Raw genomic sequence first — 7,747 nt, forward strand, 5'->3', positions numbered from 1 at the left:
AGTATGCATTGGCTTATACTCTTTTTTTTTTAAAGATTTTTTTAATGTGGACTTTTTTTTTTTTAAGTCTTTATTGAATTTGTTACAATATACTTCTGTTTTATGTTTTGGGTTTTTCTGGCCACGAGGCATGTGGGATCTTAGCTCCCCCTGCGTTGGAAGGCAAAGTCTTAACCACTGGACGGCCAGGGAAGTCCCAGCTTATACTCTTTTAATAGAATTCAAGTTAGATTTTCCTCCTGATAATGAGTTGTTGGGTTTTAGAATTAGTTAATAAGGGAAACTATATGATCTCCATCACAGTAAGATTTAAAATTCTACTCTCTCTTACACTCTGTCAGCCTGCCGATTTAATCTTATTGCTCACATTTATCAAAAATTCTGTCAAGAGAGACTCTATTTAGGAAGGACCGTTTGCAGAATTTGAAGTTCATTATGAAGAATTTCTTCCATATTATGCAGTTTGGGATAAAATATGATCTGGAAGGAGCTGGTACTTGGAGATGTGCAGCTGTCACTCTTTGCCCCTATAGAGTTGTTTTATTAAATTATACTTTGGTGTGGTGATATCACACTGCATAAGAGATGGGTCTCACGGCAATGTCTATTGCAAGGGTGCTGTGGAAGTTGTTTTCTGCTCTTTAAGAGTACCCATGAGATGGGCTTCCCTGGTGGCGCAGTGGTTGAGAATCCGCCTGCCGATGCAGGGGACACGGGTTCGTGCCCCGGTCCGGGAAGATCCCACATGCCGCGGAGCGGCTGGGCCCGTGAGCCATGGCCGCTGAGCCTGCGCATCCGGAGCCTGTGCTCCGCAACGGGAGAGGCCACAACAGTGAGAAGCCCGCGTACTGCAAAACAAATAAATAAATAAAAATAGTATACTGGTTGAGAGCTGGGATATGGACACAGACTGCCTGGGCTCTTTTCTTAGCTTTGTTGCTAACGACTTGTGTAATCTTGGCAAGTTTCTTAAGCCCTCTGTACCTCTATTTCCTAACGGTATTCACCTCAGAGGGATGAGAGAATTAAATCTTGTGATGTGCATAAAATACGTAGAAGTGTAGTAAGTGCCATTTTTGTGTTGGCTGTTACTATCATCAGTAAGTCTTCATACAAACATCCTTTGAATGCTGACCCCATTTCCATTCTCCCTGCTTTTACCTTCTTCAGATGCTCATCATCTCTGCATCCGTCTAGGATAATTGACCCCAAACTGGTCTCTCCAGCCCTCTTCCTTCTGAATCAATTTTCCATGCAGATTCCTTGTTAATCTTTCTAAAAATGCCACTTTCTACTTCTCTCAATCAAAAATTACTTTCTCTAGGGTAAAGTTTACTTTTTTTTTGCTTGACACAAGACCCTCTTCACTTTTCCCCCGCCTCATTGTCAAGTTATGTTGGCAACGATTTCTTCTTTTCACTGCACCATAGTGTGTCTTTTGTGGTGGAGGTAGAATGGAGAGAGAAGGGAACAACGTGAAAGGAAGAGTACAAAATGGATAGTCCTAATTCCTAATTAATAAATCAGAGCCTCTGAGGTTGGTTCTAGACAATACCTGGATACATTAATGTTGAAGCCTGAGACCAGGCCACTCCTGTGAAATTGAGGAAATCTCTGTGGATGGCGGGACCACAGTCACTGTGTGACCCTTACACTGCTCCTGAACCACCCTGGGTCATGAAAAGCTGGGCTGAATAGCATGTGATGGGTCAGCAGCTTTACTGAATGCTTTCTTGCACAGTCAGAGGTAACCACATTAGCTGCCATTATAACTTGGCCTATACATTGTATTAACATAATATAAATGTATAGCTTTAAGAAACATCATTCAAGAAAGAAGGCAAGCACCACATTCATAATGGATTTACAACCTCTTTTCCTTACCCCTCCTTCACTCTGGCTATTCAAAGCCGAAATTCTTTTCTCTTTTTGGTGAAACAGGATGTATTCATTTCCAACCTGCGCTCTCCTATAGTTTCTGATGACTTCTGTGCATTGGGAGAGGGAAAAATATTGGTATTATACTGATCCCATTTCTCATCTGCAAAATGTGTATGTGAGTGCTGTGTGTTACATCTCTGTGTGTGTTTTAGTTACGTTTTGGAAATTTTCATCGTTGGCAGGGGCTCCTCTCTATGCTTCTTGCTTGTCTTATTTGGCTCCCCATGAAACTGATCAGGTTGCCAAGTTCTTACTGACATCAAAGCAGGCGCTGGGCTCAGATCATCTCTGTGGGATGCAGAGGAAGAGGAGAAATAGCTCTTGCCCAGAGAACATTTCTCTGACCGAGCTCTAAGTAAATTCTGGGGCTTATCTGACAGTTTTTTCACTGGCCAGGCTCCTAGTGAAGTCAAATATTACAGCTGACGTCAATTGGCTTGTGACCAGGTGCTGGACTATACTGAGCAAAATCTCAGGGCAACAGATCCATCCTCCTTGGATCTTGATTTTTATAGATCCATTTTGCATGATGTTCTTTCAAATAGCAATAAAAACAGTAAATAGGTTACAAAGCACAAGCCACCCATGTGTCCACTCCTTTCTTCTGAATCCAATCGAATACAATGCCAATTCTAACAAAGGTTAATTAATAGCACAACAGAAACTCTGATAAAAAAAAATCCTTCTCACAGCCTGCAGAACTAGGTACTTGACATTCCTGTGTTCCTTAGCCACATATTTCTTAGCACTTATTCTTCACATCTGTCCAAAGACTCTTGATTCTGTTCATATCTTCCATACAGAAATAGATGCAAGTCTGACGCTGGTGAAACTGTGAAGAGGGTGACCTTAATTTCTGTGTCCAGGATGTCCCCAAGTTTGGATGTATTCCTATGTGCTTTGGATTTCTCCCTTATTTTGCTCAGGACCCCACTGGTTTGTGCTGTCCTCTGGTTTTCGAGGTTCACCATGAAAATCAACAAAGCCTTGTGCTACCAAACACGTTTTTCACAGTCAACAAAATATGTACTACTTCTCATCTCCATGGATCCTTACCAATCGATGAGTTTGTGTTTAAGGAGAGCTACTTAGGAAAACTTCTGTATATGAGGCAGTTTGTGGACTGAAGAGATATTTCTGGTTCGTAGTTTTGATCAGGGGACACAGTGAAACACAGATAGACAGGAAGGCCACCTTTGGGCCTAACATAACCCATATGCAAAACACACAGTGGGCAAGATAACCTAGACCCTCGAAGGATTTGGATTTCCTGAGAGAGCAGTCAGGCCTTTATCTGAAGTCTAGGCATGACCTTGGTGTGTTTCTAATTTCAAGTGGAAGCAGGGACCTTGCCACCCCTGTAAACTCTGCTTAGAATCTTTCCATCATGAATGTTCTCCTTGGCTACACTGTGGAGATGAAAAAAATAGAAACTTTTCCCTTGTTTACTCAGCAGACCCTCTGGTGTCTGGTTTTGGAATGAAAGCCCATCAATAATGTTTTAAAATAGTAGAAAACACCTTAAGTGGTATCATCTCATGGTTTTAGATTTTTATAGTATCTCAGGGAACACCTATTCAACCTGTTTTTCTACAGCTTAGTGAAATAAGAGTTAGTGGAAAAGCCGAGCCTAGAACCAGGATTTGTTCACTCTCTGTACCACACTCACTTGCTTTAGGAAAATCATTTAATGTAACCTATTCTCAGGAGAATTTTCATAATCTCCCCCCCAGATTTTTTTTAACCCTTTGATTGGAGAGTTCTGTGCAATTTAATGTTGCATAAGTCACTAATTGATTTCTCTTAAATGTTTGTGAGACACTTTGGAAAATAGTGTGAGTAAAATAAAGCAAAGCAATGGAGCCAATTACTGCAGTTGACAACAAAAACGCAATCATGCCCTTTATGGATTCATTGCTAATGCTTTATCTTTGGTTTTTCAAATGTGCCATGGCTGTCATATGCATAAAAGTGAAAAACTGCCTTAAGCTTTCCAACATGAACTGAATGTTAAAAACTAACTAGATACTAGGCAATGCAACTCAACTTTTATGTGCGAAATAATGTGCATAATTACGTTAGTCCTAAAAACTGTAGATGTTCTTATTAGCTACCTTTTTTTCTCCCCTGTCCCCAAACTAATTCTATTCCAATCAGGCTACTTCTCACTGTCCTAAATTCACGTCTGGTGCTAAGATGAGGGTTATGTAGGTTTTCTTTTTAACTGTGTTTCTTTTCCTGAACCTAAGTCTTAAGTATCTTCAAATTCAAGCTAAAATTCTACTTTTTTCCCCATTAATTCTTCTCTCTAGGAGCTATGCTTTTCTTTCCTTTAATTTAAGTCCTTATGAACATACAATTTATGCCACAAAATCCCATGCTTACTTATAGCCAATTTGGTATAACTTGCTGATTTATCTTCATCTAGCTAAAACTTGCACTTAGATTATAAAAATTTTCATGCAAAAATTATATGTCCTCTCTTTTCCTGCAACACCTAGCACAATAAAGCAGAAATAGATGTCCAGTAAGTGTTTGCTTTTGATTAGCCTCTGACTGATTAAGGGCTTATGTGACATAAAGCACAGACCTTTCTACTCAAAGTGTGGTTCATGGACCAGCAGCATCAACATTCCCTGGGGGCTTGTTGGAAATTAAGAATATTAGACTCCATTCCAGACCTGCTGTTTTTAAGAATTTAGTGATTTTTAAAGTTTAAGAAGAAATAGCTTAGGAGAGAGGGGCTTCCCACTGAGTTCTGACCAACATGATGCAGTTGCTTAGCTCTTCTGGCCCAATGGTGGTACCTGTTCACAGAGGGAAGTCATTCTTCAAATTTGTGGTCATCAATTCCTTAGAGAATCTACTGAAAGCTTTGGACCTTCTTTCAAGAAAATGAACATAGATACACACACATAATATTTACATGTAACTTATGAGCTTAAATGATGCATTAAGTTTATAAAGAGACCCCTTTTGGTCCTACTGATACTGTGTTAAAAGTTCCTGTTGAGAAATGTAAGTTTATGAAGAATAAGGATCATTTGCCTGTCTGCTGAAGAATCTGGTTGTGTGTTGTATATTTACTGATGAAAAACAAGGGAGGTCTAACTGGCCTTCCTCTAAGGGGGTAGTCTTTGGTATTTGCACTGTTTGGATAGACAATAATCATGTGAAATGCTGCTCCTGCAGGTGGGGTGATCAATATGCGTGTGTCAAAGCTAATTTAGCCATGAAAGAGGACTTCATGTAATAGATTTCATTCATCTCAGTAACACGGTAAGCTTTGACTTAAGCTATTGAGATCGTCTTTCTACCTAATTGTACTTAATTTTTTTTAAATTCTCTTTTTCTCTCTCTTTCTCTTTCTTTTAATCCAAGCAAAAAGCCATATGCTTTTCATGTATTTTTTAAAAGTCTTTTGGGATGATGATCGGAATTGCTTTTAATTATCAATTAAATTTTCTCCAAGTAGATTGTTAAAAGTTTAGATAAGCCCAATTAGTGAGAAACTCGCTCTAATAGCAAGAGTGAAGTTGGTTATTTTGTCTTCTTCATTATACAAAAAGAAAGGATCAGATATCTCAGATAAATGTTAAGTGGGGATTATGGAAATGAATACTAAAAATAAAAGGCATAAATTAACAAGGTATGACCAGGGAAGTCAAAGTAGTGGCCTCTCTTTTTGGTATTGAGCCTTTCCATACTTTAATAATATTAGTTTGAAAATATTATGTCCCCTTTTATTCTAAAAGTAGTGACAAACTAATGGCTATATTTATATTTTAAAACTATATTATTCTATATTCTTTACTAGTGCTCTTTTCTTGGGAGAAATAATATCCTAACCTATATTAAAGGAAATTTGTATTTGCCAATCAGTACATTTGAAATTGGGGTTATGCTATTCTGACTCTTTGGACAGAGTATCTGTGAGCACACTCAGAAGATGAACTGCCTGATGCTCTTCTATCTGAAATCCTAAAAGCATAGTCCAAGAAAACTTGGTGAACTGTAAAGTATTCAGAACTTCTCAGAATAGATTATCCCTCAGGGAAAATCAATAGTTTAATAAACAAGACAGCCCTCACTAGCCATCGGAGAAATTTTGTAGTTGGTACCAAGGGCTGGCTAGTAATAACAAAGTATACCAGATTATCTCTTTCATTATTAATCTCCAAAGCAAGTTTAGAGTCTTTCACATTCCTCATATTGAGATACTGAGTGAAAATCAGGGCTGAAAAGAAAACCAAAAACTGAATTCCATTTAATTTGATTCAATTGTATACATTTGTAGAGCACTTAGTATATGTCAGGTACACTTCTTGGTCAGTGGAGAAAAGGAGAGTTAGAAAGAAAGGGTCAGGGGTTGATACAATTAATAAGACATGTTCTCTATGCTTAAGAATTTTGCCTGTCTACATCTGTCCCCTTTACCAAGGGTTCACAGATGCTCTACCAGCAACTTTTACTAGTATCTACTGGCCAGAACTGGGTCATATTTCCACCTTAGCTGCCAAGAGTCTGGGAAAATAGTATTATTAACTAATGTACTACTTCCCCAAGGGGGTAGGGGTTGGAAATTAAGCTCTATTTTAAGGAGAAAGGCTATGGGGAGAAAACTAGAAAAATACTCGTCACAAGTGTTTATTTTATGTTACAGTGTCTATCAGAATATGTCTGTATGTATTAATTTGGATGTTTGTGTGAGCCTAATGTGTGAGTTAATTCAACAGAACTGGTTATAAATTCATTCAATAAATATTTGTTTCTTGGCCAAAAAAATGCCTGTCTAGTTAGGGAAACAAACATATACACTAAGGATGAACTAACTGATGACATCTGGGGTTGTTAACCCCAGGAGACTAAGGAGAGTGAAGAAAGGAGGCCTCATTATCGTTCCCTTTCAATACTTTATGACTTTTATTTCTTTGTTTCACCTTATTTCACTGGCTGGGTGACGGTATTTTCATAAAGATAAAAAATCTTATTAAAGAAGTGGAGCTCTATACAATATCACCCGTACATCAGCTGGGGTTAAAATATCATTTGGAACAGCTGGTTTTCCTGGAGCTCCTGAAATCTTGTCACTCAGGCAGTCACAACTCCTTGGTAAAATGATTGAGACTGGAAGTCAGATCAGCAGCTTGGGGTGTGAATTCAAAAGATGGCTTTTGAGATGGTTTTGGAAAGATTCAACCAAGACTGGCCTTGATGAACTTCTGAATCAGATGAAGTTTAAATTTGGTATGTTCCCCATTCTAAAATATGGCTAGTACAGTTGGAAAGGAGAGGGAGAGAATGAGATGCGTCAATAACCTTCTTTTCATTCTTTTTCTTAACTTGTCTAACCCTTTTTAATCAGGAAGCACTTAGATGAAACCTAATACAGACCAATCTCATTTCTTACTGCACTTTCCTTAGTAGAAAGAGAACAGTTGTATACTCTCAGGTTCAGATACTTAAGAAAACATCTGGGGTTCAGTCTTAAGAGTGGGATAATGTGACCTGACTTGTTTGAGATGGGTCATTTTTCTACATTTGCATCATAGCAGCTCAAGAGCAGTCATATGCAAAATCCAAAGGCAAATGATCATTTGATTTCCCACTCAGTTTTCAGCAGACAGTTGGTTCCCAAGAAGGGAATTATGTTGCCAAGAAAAAAGCCCTGGCTTTTGCCTAATATGCATAATATCTTTTTAGACATCATGGGAAAAAAGAAAAAAAAAGGATGTGCAGAGATTAATGGCAAAGATGATGACAGTGAAGATAATATCTATGGGGCTTCCCTGGTGGCGCAGTGGTT

This window comes from Hyperoodon ampullatus (genome assembly GCF_949752795.1).
Source record: "Hyperoodon ampullatus genome assembly, chromosome: 3".
Taxonomy (NCBI): Eukaryota; Metazoa; Chordata; class Mammalia; order Artiodactyla; family Ziphiidae; genus Hyperoodon; species Hyperoodon ampullatus.